The sequence below is a fragment of the Stegodyphus dumicola genome, chromosome 1 (genome assembly GCF_044657685.1).
Source record: "Stegodyphus dumicola isolate Sdum_Otavi_A_Nest chromosome 1, ASM4465768v1".
Taxonomy (NCBI): domain Eukaryota; kingdom Metazoa; phylum Arthropoda; class Arachnida; order Araneae; family Eresidae; genus Stegodyphus; species Stegodyphus dumicola.
Window position 1 is genome coordinate 135775715 of NC_140768.1, and position 21857 is coordinate 135797571.

At 36.6% G+C, this 21857-nt stretch overlaps 1 protein-coding gene across 2 annotated transcripts in view; it reads right to left on the minus strand.

The window, feature by feature from the left end:
- The window catches only part of cdi (serine/threonine kinase), a 389918-nt gene that overhangs the window by 242914 nt on the left and 125147 nt on the right, over positions 1 to 21857 (minus strand). The window contains exon 1 of one of the 2 annotated variants that reach the window (XM_085821091.1): positions 10656 to 10754. The exons of the other annotated variant lie outside the window; for it this stretch is intronic. The gene's annotated coding sequence lies outside the window, so the exon portion shown is untranslated. Of the gene's footprint in view, positions 1 to 10655; positions 10755 to 21857 lie in introns of those variants that run through there. 2 annotated transcript variants of the gene reach the window in all.

The window sequence follows — 21857 nt, forward strand, 5'->3', positions numbered from 1 at the left end:
AAAATTTTACTATATGAAATAGATTTACATCGTAGGGTAAAAAGCATTCTTTGCATAACCCAATATTACAATTGGGCAACTCACTGGGTTCTTTCCTTTGTGTACAATGAGCACAGCGGCGTCTTGATTTTCCAACTATTGGAAGATGATTCCCACTATTCAGGAAATTCGAAGTACTTTTTAACCCAGCAGTAATTTTTTAACTTTTAGTAGGACACTGTCCCGTTAGTAGTAAAATGGTTAGGGTACAATCCCTAATGCGTAAATAAAAACTGCTAAATACAGAGTTGTCGTTAAAACCTTCACAGATTCATTGGTATATGAGCCCCTAGCGACATATCCGCTCAACCAGTCGAAATGAAGTTACAGATATTGTTATTTGAAGGTAGGAACTCGAGACTGTGATGATTAAAAGAATACAACTCTCACGGTTACGGTGACAGTGAAAAAATTTCGAAATTTTCGAATGGCAAGACCCAATTTTTTCCAGCGCAAATGGATCAGAGCACAGAACAGCATTAGAACGCATAAACACCATTTGAACGATACATGTATGACGAAAACTACCAACATAAAACATCTTCAAAGAACAGCATTGTACTTTACAATGATAGACCAATGAGAACAAAGAAGAACTGAAGGAAAAATCTTTTATTGGAATTACAAGTTTTCAAAGCGCCCAACTTCGTACACGATAATACGGGAAACTGTTGACAATGACAAACCTAACACCATAGCAAGAATCTGTATAACTTCACGTTTTATGGCGCCTTCCAAATTTTGACAAAATCTCGTGTATCTGATTGCGTGCAACTTAGATTTCAGATAATCCCGAATCAGAAATCTATCGGAGTGCTCTCGGGGTTTCGCGGTGGCCACGAAACTGGTAAGTTAAGCGCAATGATTCTATTTTGAAACATTATGCACACTGAAAGCTTGCAATTCCATTAAAAGTCCTTCCAACCACTCCTGTGCTGTCATTGGTCCTTTACAATGCTCTTCTTCGCAAATGTTCTTCAATATGCGTATCGTTCCAACGCTATTTATGGTTTTTCAACGCCCTGATCTATTTGCTAGTGGATGTTGCAATTGGAAAATTCCGAAATCTATTCACTGTAACCGTGAGAGTTGTATTGTCTTAAATCATCATAATCCCTAGCGCATATCTTCAAATAATAACACTACAATTTCATTTCGATTGGCTGAGTGGATAAATCCGCCAGAGGTTCATATATCGAAATCTTTTCACTGTAACCGTGAAAGCTGAACTGATTTAAATAACAGTCTCTAGTGCTTACCTTTGGAGGGCCATCTACTTAAAAAAAAGGAATGTGTTCATGGAGTAGTTTCTAAAGAAACTCGAGGAAAACGTTCACGCATGCGGCCCCTTCGACATCGGATCCAATGATTACAGTTTAGCAGTCTCATTTTTCGACCACTCTTAGACCTTCCAGTTTTCTGCATGAAATACGAAATTTACATCTTTCGCTTCATCATCATCAGGTGGTTGGTGCAACGAAAGATCGTAATCCGGGTGGGGTATGTGCATAGAATAAGACAAACTTTTAAAGATGATATTATGTAATTCATTTAATTTCCTACGCTCAAACGAACACATACACCCGATCTCAAAATAACAGAACACAAAAACTGAAAAAACACTGTGAGGTATCAAACCTGCTGTCTAATTTGTATACAGTTCTCTGCAGTATGAGAATTTCATAAGCCGAAGCTCTACTCTGACAATTGATATAAAAAAAAAAAAAAAAAAAAAAAGAGAGAGAGTTATAAAAATTATCCACAGCATCTTGTCTACAATTAAATTCTGGATAAAAAGTCTTGACGAGTAACCAAATTCAAACGCTTTTAATCTAAAAGGCAGAACAATGTCTCGCAGACAAGACGGACATTTACAAGACAAATATTGGCAACGAGTATTTTAAATTTTCCTTCATTGTCTGGAACTATGGGGCCACTACACGTCAAAGGCCCATTATAAAAGGTGCCGGTATATCATAGCAAGGTGAACCGTCACTTTTGTGCTTTGCTAGTCGAGTGTTCGTTTGCTCTGCTGTTTACTTAACATGAAAATTTTATTTGCATAATTAAAAGAAATATTATGTGGACACCACATGATTTCCATGTACGACCTAATAAATTATACACATATTTTGCTGCATTTCATTTAAACTTATTTCCTAGAATTATTCTAACATGAATAAACGATCTTTCAAAGCAAATTGAAAATGACATCAAAAATAGCAAACTTTTGAAATTAAGTATCCCAGTCGATTTTTGTTGTACGACAGTCAAAGAAACTTCTTATAATTTTATTCTGTCATAACGAGTATAAAATTTTCCTAAATATAAGTATAGGAACTGGAAGACCGAATTAAAAGTTGAATATCCCTGTCAATTTTTTTTTTTTTTTAATTTGATAGTCGCCAAAACATTAATACTTCGTCATTTAAGTTGAAATCAATAACTGCGACCGATGATTGCGAAAACTAAGGCTGGGTAAGGGGGGGGGGTATATATCTGTATGTTTGGTACTGTCGACTGCAATAAAAAACGGATTTGAACAACTAGGTGTTATAGTAGACCCACATACAAAATTTCAACGTTCTACGGCGAATCTTTTTTAGCTATGCGAGATATGTAGGTACATACAGACGTCATGAAAAATGCTTTTGAATCCGTTTTGTAAAAATGTGTCCTTTATTCTGGTACAGATGTCAAGCAAAAAAACTGTCTAAATGGATTCGGAAACGGTCAAAATGGATATTTCCGCTGAAATAGGACATCCGAAATTTTTCTCGATTATAATACTCCTTTTACTTCGTACAAGGAAGTTAAAAAACATTAACACACCTTTATGAAAATCTACTGCATCTTTATGAAAATCACTTTCTTCAAATTAAAAGCTGATTTTCGTAAATGATGTATGTAATTTCATTATGCATTTTTCTGCAGAGTGCCTCCACAGGTTTGTGAAAGTTTGTCTTATCGAACAGTGGTCAAACTGCATATGAAAGCACCGACACCCTTATGGCTGGGCACTAGGCAAAGGAAGCTTCCTTCACTTAGCCGAGACCATAAATTCTAATCGATTTTTCTCCTTCTTTCTTGGTAAAAGCATTTAATGCTAATGAAATGCAAATCTGTTCATTTTTTCTTGTATGCTTCGACAGTATATTATAATGCTGAATACATTTGACAGTCAGTAATTTTTCAAATTATACCTGTTTTGAGTGTGAAGTGATTATTACAATTCACACAAACGAGCAATATGAAAACTAATGCATAAACACTCGTAATATATATTACGTATATGTATTCGCCCTTCCGCTCACAAATTTTTTGCGAGAACATGTGAGCAAAATAACTTAAATTTCATAAAATATTATTCCTTATATTAATCAAGTTTGATGACTTACACATTCCATTGTTTATCATCCAGGCAAGCAAAAGTACAGAATATTAAGCAGCGGAAACACTTCTGAAAAAAGTGCTCATTAAAACTCGGGAAAAAGTTTTTCAAGTTTGCAGTTCTCGTTTGAACTCCGCTAAGGAGCAAAACAGCAATTAACAGAGCACAAATGAATGATAGCAAAAGACTTCATTCAACTTGAGACTGATAATCGCTATAACAGGCTTGAAATACCTGAAAATTAGTGATGAAATTTAAAATACTTAATATTCTCTAAAACCAATTATTCAAAACGTCTGGAATATTTGAAAATTCAACTAAAGCGGCGAATACGATACCGCAGATTTAGCGATGGCTAGAGCTTCTCTGCTTTACGGAAGCACAGCGTTCTTTTGAAGTCTTCCATAAGCCAAAATGGCGCAACATCGAAAGTAGTTACCATTCATTTGCACTGAAAAGATTTCTTGACCATTCCTACACCTTCAAGAAAAAAGTTTCAAATGATATCGTAATTAAACTATGAACTTCCCGATACACACGGATACTCCAAAATGTCTAAAGTCTTTCTATAGCTGAAATTTGCCAGGTATGGATATTATACACAACGTATATTCTCCACAAATCCCAGTTTTATAGAATATCCACGCAGGTAATGCATCACATTTTCATGATTTATTTATTATTTTTTTAATTGACAGTTCCCTGTCAAAATAGTAAGTATTATTACAAAGACAGAGATGCTGAGAACTTAAGAATTAATGGCATTGACAACCAAATCTGAAAAGATTAAGGGATACAAATACCACGCCACGATTAGAGTAAAATTTGTCTTTTTCTGTGACTGCTAAATTTTCTTCAGCAGTAACTAACTCAAGTCCACGGTTCCGTATTTCCGGTCCGAAACAATAAATATTTGACGCATTTTCCGTCCACTCCGTCATTCCCCCAGCAAATAAACCAAAACATCCAATGAGTTAAGTTTCACCTAAATACGAATGATGAATGATGGCAGTGAAAGTTTCTTAGCTGGTGAGAAAGGAAACTTCAGCGACGCTGCCACCTCTGGGGCTCCGCAACAACAAACAACGCATTAATTGTGATGAATGGTCATGGCAGTTGTAAGGCGTCAATTGCCGCAAATGGGTCAGCGTGAGATAGATACAGAGTTTTAATGACGGTATCCGAGTCATGATGGTAGTCCGGCACCAAACATAAAAGCAAAAACTTTTTTTTAATTGGAAATGAAACCGCAGGACACACATCATAAAAAAAATTAATGCATGTTTTATCGCAGTAATATTGTGAATTACGCTTTCCGCATATGTAATATTTTATAAAACAATACGTGCACACGGAGAATATTAAATGCGTAAGAACATTCACACTTACACTGCTTCACCTGCTCACATCTGCTTGATACTGATTGTTATTACAAAGCCTAAAAATAAATAATCTAAAGGGTTTGAGATTTACGGTCGCCCAAAAGGGTTTAGGCATTTTACACTCTCGCTGAGTCAATGAGTCTCCTGTTACACTCATTGTTACTTAAAAAAAAACTCCCGAATATTTTGATTAAGAAGAAGCTGGATTAGATATTTAATTTAATGTGACGGCTATTCTCATAGACGCATTTCAGTTTTGAGATACTAGTAACATAAGACCGGTAATCTATTGGTATCTAAACGCTGCACACATACAAAATCTATCTATATATACAAAAAATTTTACTTTTTGACAAAACAAGAAACTTCTATTTCAATACTAACAAATTAATAAATTGGAATTCCAACATATCCAAAAAGTAATTAACAATACAATAATAAAACAAATACAATGCATTAAAAATATCTTCCTTATTAAAATTCTCAAAAATAATCTAATACCTAATCAATTTATTAAACATTGCCTCAAAAGAGCAGGCGTTAAATACTCACTCTAAATCATTTAACTGATAGGGATATGATAATTTGTTCCTAAACCTGAGAAGGCGGTATAAGTTGGATGACTATCAGTTGAAGGATTTGTACATAGCGTAAATACAAAGCTGTATACACTGGTGTGCAAAAATTAAAGACGAAGTCGAAAAATTAGCATATCAGCTGAACGAAGAGGCAGAGCGGACAGAAAGACCAATCAGGAAATTAAGTAAGGTGATGTACGGTAGCACATGCGCAGATATGCAGGTAGATGTAATGGGGGAGTGTCTGAGTAGTATATAAAGCATGTTGTCGATGTACGATCAGTATTTCTGGCAAAGACATTGCACGCCGTATAGCAGTTAAAATCACACCGAGTTGCTGCCTCAGCGAGAAATGGAGAATAATCAATCTGTTAGACGACATCTGGATGCTTTTACCCGAGGTCGAATCATTGGGAAGTTGGAGGAAGGCCGCAGTGTGGCTGCAGAGTTCGGAATTGCTGACAGCATCGTTTCACGACTTTGGAGACAATTTCAAACTACAGGAACAGCTATCCGGGGGTTTAGTAGTGGTCGTCCACGAGGAACCACACCCGCAGATGACCGGTATATTGCCTTACAGGCCAGAAGAAACAGACGGCAGACAGCGGGAGAAATCACTAGACACACGACACAGGCGACTGGACGACCGATATCGCGTTTTACCGTGGCCAGAAGACTGCACGGTGGTGGTCTGTTTGCACGACGCCCTGTACGGTGTGTACCTCTAACGCCTGCCCATCGGAGAAGGCGTTCTCTGTGGTGCCGGGAACACCGGAATTGGAGAGACAATGAATGGGAACGAGTACTCTTTACAGATGAGAGCAGATTCAGTCTGAGTAGCGATTCTCATCGCATACTCATCTGGAGAGAGCGGGAAAGCCGCAATCATCCCTCGAACATCATTGAAAGAGACAGGTATGGAGGTGGCGGTGTTCTCGTTTGGGGAGGCATCTTGGTAGTCGTACAGACCTTCACATCTTCGACGCAGGTTCAGTCAACGGGACCCGTTATTGTAACGAGATTCTTCTTCCATATGTGCGTCTTTTTAGAGGCGCTATGGGTCCGCAGTTCCTTTTCATGGACGACAATGCACCATGTCATCGCACAGTAGCTGCCGAACAGCTCTTAGAGAGTGAGGATATTGAACGTATGGATTGGCCGGCACGATCTCCGGATCTCAATTCCATCGAGCATGTATGGGATTTTCTAGGCAGACGCTTGGCAGCTCGTACCTTACCACCAGTAATGATTCCGGAGCTTCGATTGGCGCTGCAAGACGAATGGGCAGCAATGCCTCAACAACTCATTGACACCCTCATTCTCAGCATGGGCAGACGCTTTGAAACCTGCCTAGCAGTCAGGGGAGATCATATCCCCCTATTAAAGAACGGATGTTCTTGCTGGACACCCATCACAGGGATGTTTCGGCCTTCAGTCGCATTGCGCTCCATGCTACTTTTTCAATAAAGCTTCTTTTTATCCCTCTGATTTCTCTTTTAGTAAGTGTTGCTTACATTACTCATGTCTTTACGTATTGGGGATCTTACGGTATTAAATGTGTTGATTTGGAAAGCTTTTGTACAAAGTTATATTGAAAAAACCGTCTCGTCCTTATTTTTGGCACACCAGTGTATAATGTAAAAAGCTAAATGTCTTCAGACTTATGCTGTTACTAAAAAATGGGCATATTTCATAATCTTTAGTCTGTCAAATAGCTCTTTGACAGTAAAAATTTTTTTTTTTTTAATTTCTTCCTCGTTATGACACGACAATTAGCCATAAATTAATTAATTTCCATTCACTAGTATTTTCAAAAAATTTTAACAGACGGTTTCACTCAAATAAGAACTCCACAACATACGTCCCTCAAGAATTCCTAGTCACTCCCACTCCCATAAATTACTTCACACTAGACTCAACGACTGATATAATTCAAAGCCCCCGCTGCCGATAAATAATTTCGGAAACACAACCCTTCTGAGTCAGACGCGAACAAAACACTTTGCCCACTTTCCACTAGAAAGAACGTAAGTTAATTAATGCTTTTTCTGGCCTTTTATATTTTCATGTACATTCCCTTTTCTTACTATATATATTTAAAATTTCAATTTTTATTTTTTATTTTTTGATTTGTTTTTGCAAAGATCGCATTAGAATTCTTATATTTCGTAATTTTCTAATGTTTATTTCAATTACTTTGAGTTCTATTTCATAATGCCAATTTCCAATGTTTAATTTTAACAAATAGTTTTGAATTAAAATGCATAAACACGAAGGTGTCGGGGGACAATTACTCGAGTAATTTATCAATTTTACTGCTGAAATTGCGTTTCAAATTGAATTAGCAAAAATGCTTAATCGGAATGAATTCTTTGGTGCTCTGCATTGGTTCTTGATCCCTTCTATTCACGGAAATATTTGACCTAGCTTGAATTGCCGGTTTGGCATCGCCTTATTACTTAAGTAAAGGACGAAACACCTTCGTATTTATTTCTTAATTAATGTTCATTGAACGGGAGTCGGTTTGTTCTCCTTGAAAAGTCAACTAATTTTCGATCAATAAATAGCAATGATTACTTTAATTTAATTACTTGCTTTTAATTTATTTCTTTTTACAATTGAAATTTTGTTATTCATGATTTAATTCAAGTCCCCGTTAAACATTTTTAACAATTTACATTCAAGTTACTTTAAAACAATTTTCGGAATTGAACTTACCAAGTATGGATTCACTCTTTTAAGATAATTCTACTAAAATTAATCTTAGGAGATAATACAATCAACATTTCTTTAGTAAATAAATTATTATTAACTTATTTTGCAGCAATTCCGCAAGTAGTAGAATAATATTCATGATTTAATTCAAGTCCCCGTTAAACATTTTTAACAATTTACATTCAAGTTACTTTAAAACATTTTTCGAAATTGAACTTACTAAGTATGGATTCACTCTTTTAAGATAATTCGACTAAAATTAATATTAGGAGATAATATAATCAATATTCTTTAGTAAATAAATTAACTTACTTTGCAGCAATTGGGCAAGTAGTAGAATAACTCGATTTCGCACTAAGTGAATTTAAGATCATACAACATATATATATATATATTGTTACGAAATGTACATGCACGGTAAGATAGCTTCCCCGCAAAGCAGTTTCAGGGTTGCCATAAATTGGCAAAGGAAGGTAGGGTTACCACATTTGGCGAAAAATCGCCCATTTCGCGACAAAATTTGCGGTATTCTATGGACGGTTGGAGAACCTTCTCGAACAAATTCTTACCAGTTTATCCCAGAATGTGCTCGAACACAAGCCGAAAGCTATATAAACCCTGCTGGCCCGCAGTTAGTCAGTTTGCCTAGTCTAGGGAGCTAATAGTCGGTCATTCAGCGAGTGTCTCGAAGTCTAGCGCCGAGTTGGTCGTCGAGTGCATCGAAGAGTCTCTTAGTGTATAGTGCATCGTCGCAAGTTAGTGCACAGTTAGTGCATCGTCGAAAGAGTGTGTTGAGCTCCAGGAACGACTGAACCGAAGAGTCGGGAGCTGTGTGTCGTCGAGTGCATCGCGAGTTTCAGCGTGGTGAGTCTCGAGAGAACGTGGAGTTTTGAGAACGACCGAGCAGAGTCGGGAGCTGTACTCTGATGCTGAAGCTGTCTCCAACGTTATTGCCTGACAGTGTGAAGGCTGTGTCGCTGAATGTTCCAGCGTGTTTATTGTAGATCTTCGACGACAGTAAAACTGTTTTGGAGCTCTCCTGATTAATATTGGTAAATAAAGTGTGTTTCGATACTTCATCAAGTGTCATCGTTATTCACTCCAAATCCACACGAACCCCGTACGAACGTGAAGGAAGGAAATAACGTAACAATATGCATATAAAGAAGAAAGTCTGCGAGTTTGTCCTCTAATAACTCAGTCACTACTATAGCTATTATCATCAAACTTTCTAGAAATCTTTTCTGGGTCCTGGAAAAGATCGACGTCCACTTTTCTCAAAAAAAAAAAAAAAAAAAAAAAAAAAAAAAAAGTAGCTAAAATTAAAGCTATTAATTAAAAACTCTGAAAAAAGATTATTTTCGCCCTCATTTTTCCGCGTGGCAACAGTCTCGCAAGCTGAAGATGAAAGTCTGCTTTATTTCGAAAGCTGTTGGCCACTGCTCGCTTTTAAATCCTAGAGTTTGTTAATAAAAAATTTCTAAAATATACAACGAAATAAAAATAGCATTGCCAAACATTAATACATTATTCACGATTCAAAAAATTCGTGGGAAGCCATTTCGACTATTCCCATCTTCGTATGACTTTAATCAGGCGAAACACTAATTAAAAACGCTGAAAGTGCTAATTTTCGCACTCATTTTTCCCAGTGGCAACAGTCTCGCACGTTGGAGATAAAAATGCTTTATTTCGAAATGTGTTACTCCTGCTCGCTTTCAAATCGCAGAGCTTGTTAATAAAAAATTTGCAAGTTTTACAAAATCTATACATATAAAGAATGTCAGTTTGTGTGTTTGCGTTATTGATTTCTGATCAATTATGATAAGTTTTTTTGCTACATTTAATCGACTAAAAACTGAATATAGGTGAAATATTGGATGGAACTTGAGCTTTATGACCATTTGATTAGAAAGACGAGAATCATTAAAAACTGCCTGCCATTGTTGCCGATATAATGAGACAGAGTTAGTTTCTTTTTCTATCGAAATTTTTTATGTGGGTTCCATATCGCATCAGACTGAAAAATGCATGACTATGAATCGTACTTTTTTTGCGTCGTAATTTACGCAAAAGGATTACAGCGGTATCGTTCTCTCTGTTGTTAGATGCATTACTCTCAATCTAACCTAACTGGCATCGGGTAATTCCGCTAGTACGAAAATAAATATATGAAATAAGGTAAGTTAGTTTTAGGCGTATCCATAGCCTTTACTTACTTTACTCACTTTACTCAGAACAAGACTCCACCACTATATAAATAGAAATTATCCCGAAATTCCCTTCGCGAATTCCATAGCGCAGTTTTAATAGGGAAAATTCTACATTAAAATCCTTATTTTTCAGCGCATTATCAGCAGTTTTGCGGGCACGCAATTTCAAGTGTGTTTGGCAAAAACCTACAAACCATTTTATCGAAAAGCCTAAAATTAGATATTCAAATAACTCAACATGCATATTTTTTAAGCGGATTTATTTAACATTGTTTGAAAATAACAAGTCTTTTTTTTTATAGTAATTTGCAATCTAAACTTAGTTAACTGTACTTACATTGGTATTTTCACGCAAAAGAACAGTTATGCACCATTCTCTACGTCAAAACTGCAGAATTTTAATATTTCAAGCAACAGAAAGCACAAAATTTCTTACCTGAAAAAGAAAAAAGAAATAAATTTTATATTTGATACGAAATTAAACACTACTATGCAAATTTATGAAAATGCCGCATAATCTCAAATATACAAAATCTATAAAAATAAATCACAATAATACACTGGTGTATTATTGTGATGGTGGTAACTTAAGCAACAGCAACTTAAGCAACTGGTGGTAACTTAAGCAACAGCAGGGTTTTTTGCCATAACTCCACGAGAAATCAACTGAGAGACGTGAAATGCAGAAATGAAGGAGAGTATTATGTACGTAAAGGATGACGAAAGCATCGGAGCTGAAAAAGGAATACAATGCATACGGTATGGAATCAAACAAATACAAGCTTTATTGAACGCATAGTATCGTGACTCATGATTGTCTATCCAAGAGGAAGAACAACAAGCAGATGTTCCTTAATATGGGATATGCCCTTTCCTCACTGCAATAGTTGCTTTGCACCGTCTCCGCATACTCAGAACCAGCTAGTGGAACATTTCTTGCGGTAGGAGTGCCCATTCCTCAATCAGCATCTGTGAGTTGTTGGGTCTTCTCCGGAGGATGTAAGCGTGCTGCAATGCATCTTCCCAAAGCATCCCACACATGTTCGATGGGATTTAAATCTAGGGAGTACGCTGGCCAATCCACTCGAGTGATATCTTCACTTTCCAGTAGCTCCTCAACAACAAGAGTCCGATGTGGCCGTGCATTGTCATCCATCAAAATTAAGTCTGGGCCAATGACACCTTGGAACAGACGCACATGGGGAAGGAGTACCTCCTCACAATACTGATCCCAGGTTACAGACCTTCTGTCGAAAACGTGGAGCTCAGTTCGCCCGTTCAGCATAATGCCTTCCTAGACAAGAACTCCAGGACCACCGTTACGGTGACTTTCCTTGATGTTACCGGGATAAAACAGAGTCCCGACCTCTCTCCAAATCAAAACGCGTTGAGAATCGCTTCTGGTACTGAACTGACTCTCATCCGTAAAGAGGAAACGACTCCATTGATAAGTTGTCCAGTTTTTGTGCTCTCTGCACCACTGTAAACGGTGGCGTCCGTGGCGAACTTTCAACGGGAGGCAGCGTTCAGGACGGCGGGCAAATAGGCCCCCTTTGTGAAGACGTCTGGCCACAGCAAACCGCGACACTTGTCGCCCCGTTGATGTACAGAGTTGCTGAGCAATGGCGCTTGCTGACTGCTGTCGGCCTCTTTTCGCCTGCAGGACGATATATAGGTCATCCCCTGCAGTTGTCGTCCTCGGGCGGCCACCACCAACCTTTCTAACAGCTGTACCAGTGGTTTGGAACGCTTTCCAAGAGCGCGAAACGACACTTTTGTTGATTCCAAACTCTGCAGCTACACATGTGACAGCACGCCCCTCCTCCAGCTTTCCGATCATTCTTCCACGTGTGAAGTCGTCCAGGTGATTTCTTCTAGCCATATTTCACAAACTGACTCACTGGCACTTGCAGCGAATATGTTGAATTGCGTCTCCGTCCTTTCTTTTACTCTACTGTTGAGCTGCGCGCGCCGAAATCACGCGTTTTGTGTACGCTCACGTCGCCTCTGACGTTTCGCTCCTGATATTTGCATACGCATCACGTTTCTATTGACTTACGTGTTCATTGTACTGATCTCCAGACCTCCTTTTCTCCAATTTCATGGCTATCTGCTAAATTTTTACATTGTTGCTTAAGTTTTGCACACCAGTTTAATTTTCTTATGAATTTTTAAGGCACAGAATGAATTGTGTGCCAGAAAAAAATAACATCAATTTCAAACAATTATTTCTGAAGCAACAGTTTCTAAAAAGCAGAAAACTGCTCCAGGGTTAAAGCCTCAATCGATATCCTGAACTACTGAACCAACTTTAAATTCTTACCTGAAATACGATTTTAATGATTTTTTATCTTTGACAGCAATTTCTCCACGCAGACTTTTTATAGTATTAGAAATTATATATATATATATATAAATAATTTTAGTGAAATTACTCGTAAATTGTAGTATCTCTTGTATAATATAACATGAAAGGCGTCAAAGACTGCGAAGTTTCGCTAGGGCAAAGTCCATTTCGCACTGAGGTCGCCAGCTAATTTTTGTCGCCAATTTTGGCGAGAAATCTTCAAAAGTTGATAAATTTAGTCAAATCCCTGTCTAACTAACTGTATCAGGCCTTACGTAATTGTATTTGTAAATGCTTTCCAATAATTTCGAGGAATCGAAGGTACAGTAAATTTCTCGGCTAACGCAGGAAAGCTATCAAACCCGTACGCACGTAACAGTGCAATATAATGCACTGGCATTATAATACATCTACTTCATATTTAGTGAAAAACACATTTTCAACCTAAAATTTAGAGATAAAATAATTCTCTTAATCTTTTATTAACGCCATATCAAAGTTCGAGGGTTATCTGCCTAAGGAGAGGGGTGGGTTCGTGGAGGACTTTCTAAGGAAAACTGGGCTAGTATCCACGTTACACATGGGATTGGGATTATTCAATTATGACAAAGCACACAACGGCTATCTGCCTAAAGGGAAGGGTGCCTCTTCGTGGAGGGCTTTGTAAGGGAAACTGGCTCGTATACACGTTACACATGGGAAAAAAAACTCGAAAACGCACATGCAGCCAGCCCGTTCGCGGGATTCGAACTTCGGACCGAACTACCAGTGTTCAGCGTCTTTACCGCTCGGCCGCTGGTGGGCCGTTACACATGGGAAACACAGAGCAGCCAGCCCATTCGCCTGATATCGAATGCAGATCGATATACCAGTATTCAGCGATTTTTTCGCTCGGCCGCTGGTCATCATTTTTAATACGGAATTCTGCATAGTTTTAAAATTGATGTCTTCTCACCGATCCGTTATAAAATATATATCCAGATCCCCCGCCTTCGTATTTAAGTTTAGTTTTGTTTGTGGCAATGGCAAAGCACGCAAATGCCATCTGCCTCAGCGGAGAGATCCCTTCGAAGAAACTGTTTTAAGAAAATAACTTGGATTCACTTAAAACAGAAAAAAACCACGAAAACACTCATGAAAGCAGGTTGTTCGTCGGGATATGAACCTGGGTTGTAGTATCTGTGTTTAAACGATTTAACGCAGGGATTCCCAACACTTTTCTTGCATAGATTTACCGGCAAAAACAGTCGTAAGTTTTGTCAAAAACAGTCGTAAGTTTTGTCAAAAACAGTCTTTTATTCTGTCTGTGCGCATACAGATGTCACGCGAAAAAAAAAGTTGAAATGGATTTGAGAGCGGTCAATATGGATATTTTCATTGAAATTCGACACCCGAAATTTTTCGCGATTACAGTACTTCATTGTACAAAGCACAGGAAGTATTGTAATCTCGAAAAATTCTCGGTATCATATTTCAGTATATATTGCGGTAAAATATTGCGGCTTGTCAACTGATTTCATGTGGTGGTTCGGCCCGCGTGAGTTTGAGACCACTGCTGAAACTACTCTGGTTTTGTAGCGACAGTCCTAACGAGTACTGGAGATTTGGCTACACTTTCTATTGATTGGCCATTTGATTGTCTAAAACCTTTCCTTCGTAAAAATCTTAAGCTTCATTTAGAAACCTAGAAATAAAGTACTTGGAATAAAATAAGAATTCGTTAAAAAACTGTTTGGTAGAATGACCATTACGAGGTATGAATAAAACTAAATTTTTCACTGTCCTGCTGTCTCGAATACAAGGGGGGCCCATATGGGGCTCGAAGCATGACTACCTAGATTGAAGTCCTTTAATCATGACTCACACATCCCCTCAAATAACACCCATGAGGGGAGCTAAAGTGAGGTGGGTATGCACGGAAGCGTAAACGAAGTCAATCGCGTTTGATAATATTAACTCTCAGAACAGTTACTGCATAGTAGAATGTCACAGACCTTATCAAATTCTCAATTCGGCACCAAAACTGTTATCTGCCACTTTCTTCCGAGCACACTCATCTAAATTCATATGACGTTTCATCTGCTGGATCATTTATTCTGTTGAAGACTTAGGAAGTGGTTATTTCCTCTTTATGGACTAAGAGCTTCAACAAACTGCTCGTGCATACGGAAATTTGGAATAATTATTACCTAACAGTTAATAGTGAAAACTAGAAATCGGTAGGATGGACGCTGCCATACTATGCATTAATTTTTGGAAGTTAAAATATTTAATTATCAGCAAAAGTCCCAAACAACCGTTAAGAAGAATCTGCCATTCGCTAACCTGAGCATTGCATTAGGGAAATGAAGACAATAACAGCTAAAAAAAAAAAAAAAAAAAAAAAAAAAAAAAAAAAAAAAAAAAAAAAAAGACTTGCAAGTGTTGCCTTTAATTTCATGACGGAAAAATCTGTTTTTCGAATCTGCAAATGCTCAGAAAAGTGAACTGAAATCGGGAAAGAAGTGCAAAAGGGACACATTTATTAGAACAAGTATTCCAAACCTTTAATAACCACATATCAAAAATAGATCCCTTTCGTAGAAGAGATTTATTTCTGTTCATATTTCATCCTCATCGAACAACTACAGGTTTTTGACCGTTATTCGCGATAACCTCGCTCACGGTGTAATTGGTTTCGATGTTCGGCGAAGCCTGAAAATACAACTTAAACAACGGATTTTTCTAAACCCGTACAGCAGCATCAGCGATGCCGTCGACTTTTCTAATGGATGCATTGAGAAATCAAAAATGTATCGTAAAATAAGTTGGTTCAATGTATTAATGCATTACTAGCATTTTACAGCCAAACCTCATTAATTCCTTACGGAAAGAAGCTGGAAAGCATTAAACCGAATCGTTTCTTCCCTGAGGAGTATAGAAGAGTTATTCAGAAGAATCAAATGCACTTTTAAACTAACAAAGGAATTAAATCGTTTTTGATCGGATTCAGTAAAAATGAATATGATTAAAAATATTCCTCTAGATTCAATTAATGTTGATGGGTTTTCCCTTAAGATACTTCAATAAGCGCAAGTATTAATCCTAAAGCATTAACTCTTGGGGGTAAATAATACCATGAAAGATGATTTTACATTTTTCGAACGACAACAAGATGAATAAAACAAATTAGACAAGACTTTTTATTCCTTGATTTGGCTTCTTTCAAACCAAAGTAAGATGGCATGAAAGATATTAGAATAAACTTCCATTTGGTATCATTCACAAATTTTAAACATATTCGCCACGAAATACCAAAATAATATCCTATTTACACTTAACTCAAACTCAGCCTTTTCATATCTCCCTCCGCCCTGTCTTCCAGCATTAAAAAAGAAGGGGGAGAGACGAAGAGGACATTAAATGGAGGTAACACACGCCGAATATATTTCAGTAACCAAACGGAGAAAATGAATTTGCATTTGCGTTTTTTAAATCCTTGGATTCCTTTCCTTGATTCTAATTCAGATTCGATTCTTCTTGGATGTCGACCTTATTGATTCAACTCTCCTTAACAACGCTGTCGTAAAATGTCTGAATTTTAATCCTTTCCACGTTTTTTATAGAATCCGTTACTGTTTGTACCACAAGGTTAAAAGAAATTGAAAAAAAAGGGGGGATCGGCTTTAAAAATCGCAGAAAACCTTGGAATATTTCATGGCGAAATATTTTCCATCAATTCCACACACAAAAAAAAAAAAAAAAAAAAAAAAAAAAATGACGAAAAAAACTCTTCATTAAATTCAAGCTTTTACAAGTTTATTTGATATGATCTTTGTTAAAGAAAAGATTTTTTTTAGCTATAACAAAAGATTTAATCTCTATTCTTCCACGATGCAAAACTCTTACCCAGAGCATTGCAGTTTCCAAACTTTTTTTAATTAGAAAAGCAACGAATAGCAAAATTTAGTAATGACGAATGTTTTACAATTTATGGGAGGTGTCGGACAGCAGAATTTAGGAATCGCACAGACAGCAGCGAGCAACGGACTTTAGAACAGGCAGAGATTGCACCAGGCGACAAAATGCCAAGCGCCAGCCCTATCCTTACCTCTATGTTAGACAGCGTGCAAGCCAATAAACAATGATTTATTAGATGTGAAGAATATTATCACTACACTCAGAGTTTCTTCAAGAAAAGAAATGTTTATTATTATATTATTAACGGTTTATAGAGTTTCTGTGAATAGCTATCGTTTAGACTTCCTTAGACTTATTTACCAAACGTAAAGTATGTATGTATTGATGACATAGATAAAACTATGGTTCACGAGGCACGTGACTTTAATCACTACTGCATCGAGCCATCCAGCGTATTTTCGAGGCCCAAACATGATTTCTAGACAAATTTTTACTCCGTAGCCTCCATGTCGGATAGGATTGGATCAAAATGGCTGAGATATATGCACAATATAATTTCCAGCTCTAGTATCGTTTTGTGTAACTCCCAGAGAATAAACACAGCATTCCAATATTTTTGTAAAGTTGGCCATTCTCGATGAATGCTTGATCCCGTATACGTGATCTCGATGAACGCTCAATTCGGCTTCCAGGGGTGGATTTTTGTTAACAAAAGGAATACAAATAGAGAACTTTGTATAAATCTAGACAACTGATGACTTCTGTCATTAGTATGTGTGCAAGGAGTTGAAGAATTTTAAACTCTTAAACAAATATTTCTTCCAATTTCGATTTTAAATTTATTATTCAGAAAGAATGCAGATTTCTGGTGCTAAAATTAAGATGCCTCACAGAATAAATATTAGAATTACTTTTCTACAGCTACTGCAGTAGTAAAGTTAATGTATTTTCAAATATCTTCACAGTAAGAGATAAAATTCATAAAACTTCATGTATTTATCGAATTTCTTACATGCACAAATTTGGCTAGCAAAACACTTTAAACACTAGATTATGCCTTCAGTCTACAAGCTTACAATTCATCCAAGAAACAGATCATTATCCATTTAATTTTTCATTAAATATCTGTGTATGATAGCAAAGCGATATTAATCTACAGGTCAATATTTAAGGCAGCTCAGGAATGAAGATAAATATATCCTGAGACTGATAACATTTATGTAACGATAACTCCAGTGGACTGGATAATTCAGGCAAGATATCATACAAGAAGTCTAGTTGTCTATGTTCCATCTCGTTTTCAACCAGTAGCATCCCAGAGATGGAATTCGAGGAGATACACCTTTTTTCCTAAACTTATCTTTCGAAAAACTTTTGGATCGCAATTTTAAATGCCTCTCTTCGTGCAGGAACGTGCAGGAAGGACTATTATACGTCTTAAATGCCCATATCTTAAATGGAATTCAAAGGAAAGCTCAACAGCGTACAAACAACTTCCGTTAAGTACCAATATCATCCGAGCCGACAATGATATATTGAAATAGCGATTTTATGATATCTCAAGACTGATAATTATTTTTTGAATTAGTTATTAAATTTTTCTTCAGTTCAGTACAAGATCACAAAGCAATATTAAGATACAGATCAATATTTGAGGTATCTCGAGGTTGATGGTAAATATATCTATTAGAGGAATGCCGTTTCGGTAATTCGAGTGGACTGGAATACTTAATATACAAGAAATTGCTAAACAGCAACGTCAAAGGTCTGCTCCATATCAATTTCACCTGATAGGCCCTCATGAAATGAATGTCAACAGGACCAAACTCCCAAAAGACTTAAGAAGGCGATTTTAGATGCCTACATGTAGAAAAGGCTTGATGAGGACTCAACGAAGGGCCCAAAGGTGTGTGAAGTCAGCCTCTCTAATTACCATTACTGTCTGAAACCGCAATGACAGCCCTTGAGATTGACAGCAATCTTGTAATGGCATCTCGAAACTGACGGTTATTTGTTAACAGCATCTTAAAATTAATGGCAATCTTGCTATTTTCAACGACTAAAATATTGAATATTAAGAGTGCCAAATTAAATTCCATACTTACACTAGGAAAAATCAGCTTCCACCTAATTAGTTTCCTTGCATGTGTAAGTAGAGGAATCTAATGAAAATGCAACGGAAAACAACCTGTTGAAGCACCGCTTCATTCAGGTGACATCTTTGAAGGCCACTCGATTTCGGGAATTTGGCAAAAAAAAAAAAAAAGTGCTGGTTCGGAATCAACTTTCTAAGAACTGGCGACAGCACAAAAAGAATTGTGTTTGAGGAAAAAATCTCAAGTCATTTTGTATTCGAAAACAACTTCGAAAGTATAGTTGAGAAAAGAAATGAGTACCCAAACAGAGCAGAATGACAAAACAAAAAACGAGTATTAGATTACAGTGGCACGTTTTCTCTCCAAAAGTCGAAACGGGATGCATCTTCCTCTTGGCTGGCTTCCCAACTGGCTCACGGAGAACAGGGGAGAAGGTGACATTCAGAGTAAAAAAGAATCTAAAACTTTGAACAGTTCGCGATGCACCATTCATCCTGCACCTTTCGCACACCATAGCTCTGTTCAGACTCAGCCGATTCGTCATCAGAGGTTTTACGAATCGCATTAAGGAGGAGGGGGATGACACTCTGTTGGATGGGGGAAGAACAGGTCTGCTGTTAGATAAATATCGCTACTCAGTTACGCGATTGGTATGAAGATCACGCTTTCGGATGATGAGTTTTTCTCTGATTCAGGTCGGTATTTGCTCCTTCCCTCATAAACATCTATCCTTCCGCAAGTCATGATTTCACAACACAGTCTACTTATTCTCTTTATTTTAAAGGCTAAAGAATCTCTTCAGTTTTCCAAGCTAGGAAAACACGAGCATAATTACAGAACTGAAAAATTCATTAGATAATAAAAAGAGTCATATGTGAAATTATGACTTGCCAGTTAATCAACAGTTTGGTTATTTTATCATGCCATCATTCAGTTGTCATTAGCCAAATTATAACTAAAAAAATAATTTCCCATAAACTTTATAATTTGGGATTTCTGTCTATATAATTTCAGAATAAATTAAATAAAACAAGAATTCAAAATTAAAGGAAAACGAGATAACAGCTCGTTATCATATGGCCAAATAATTGTCTACTTGGAGATAAATATTTTGAAGCACGCATTCGTCAATTTCTAAGTATCTAGAACCGTAGTCTCTTGATGCCATAAAGCGTATCCAATACTGTCTACTGAATTCGAAACTTTGCAATTCCAACTAACGAGATTTTAAAGCAATCCCAAAATACCTCAAAAACTCTGAGTAAATTTACACTGAAATGATCACTTACAAAGCAAGTACACTGAAATGATCTTATCTTGATACTAGGAACTCTCAAAGCTAGCACCAGTTCTTATACCGTTTGGTTAGTTAATTCTGGCAAAGCGGAAAGGGCTGTTAGAGGAGATGCTTTTGTGAAGCAGTCTACAGGAAACATCTTTTATTTAAACTAGGAAAAGAAACAAACTATAAAATCTGTGTGCAGCTACGAAAGCGAAGCAGGACGAGCTATCGAGGTTCAAAAATATTATTTACTCGATCGCTGGGATGCATCAGAATTTCAATAAAAGAGGCTACAACAATCCATAAGAAAAATGAAAATCTACATGTGCAAAATGAAGCGTCTTTTCAGAGCCAGTCACCTCCACCAATGATTAAGGATGAAAGGATTATCTTTAGAATGAATGGAATCTTGATGGATTATCTTTAGAATCACCCTGGGGCTTCATTTGTTCTCAAAAGAATTTCAGAATTTTTTTAAATTGCAATTCTTTGCTTTTTGATCTAAAAAGGTTGCTTCCAGGTGCTGAGCTGCATACAGTTCCAATAATTAAAATTGAAGATAAGTTAAAAGACCACAGGAACATGTTTATAATAATTTGGTCAGTTGCTCTTAAGTGAGCTTTCTATAACATTCAAAGAATGTCATAACGAACACCGTACTCTCCCGTTTTGTATACGAACTTCACATTTGCACTATTTTATAACAATTTTTAATATTGTGATGATTTTTACCGTAAGATCAAATGTTTACTTCCCCAACACTAAGTATTACAATTATGGTTTCTCAATGAAGAAAATAGCAACAGGAAACCAATTAAAAAATTTAAAGATGATTTAAATAGAGTTTTGATTATTCTAGTTTGACAATAATTGCGGCGATTTGGAAAAAATCCAGTTTAATTAATATAATTCAGATATAACAATTAATATGCAAGATTCGTAAAGCACATATCCGTAATGCCACAATTTAAACAGCACATAAGCATTTTCGATGCACTAACTATTGAAAAGTTTAAAAATAGCCATCTGTTTCATACAGTACACAACTGTTGAAAAATCGCATTCGAAAGCGAAACAAATCATTTAGAGAAAATAATTTGTGCTTTTTAAATTCATTATTTATATTTGAGAAGACTAAGACAGTCTTTTCATTTGAAAAATTAAACAGCTAAAATTTCATAATAATAATAATAATAATAATAAAAGACTAAACCAATGATGATTTTGGATCAGTCCCATCAAATTCGAGAACCACGAACCTTTCAGTTCAAATAAACAAAACAAAAAAAAAAAAAAAAAAAAAAAAATGTCAAACATTTAGAACACAGTTGCAACATTCTGACTATGTGGAAAAGGAGCACAGTGAAGATGATTTATTATCGGGATAAAAAAGCAGACGCTCTAACACAACAAAAGAAAACATTTTCAAATGGCTTTAAAGGGAAAGACTGTGAATATAGAAACCAAAATATCATTCAAGGCTTAATTACAATAATTTAACGTCCTGCTTGGCTAATGGTTAAAGTTAAGGGTATAAATAAAAAAACGCATAAAGTTAAGCGTAATAATTACGAAAGATAATGCGCCAAAGATGGAAGTTCAAAAATCTGATTAATTGGATTATGGCAAACGACAAGATTGTCAAAACCATCTTGTTCTTAAATTCATAAAAATCGAGATCAAGAACGTTACGAATAATGCATCCAATCTCGGAAGATTTTCAATCAAATGCGTTACGTATATACGAACCTGTTTCCCTTAGAAAGGTCTGCACGAAGGCATCCCTCCTTTTAGGCAGATTACCTCTCGAGTGCTTTGCCATAATTAAATAAACCAAGCCAAGAAATTCAACTGATTTTATTGAAATGGGTTGAATTCATCTAATGGGGAGAGGACTCGTACTATTTCTATAAA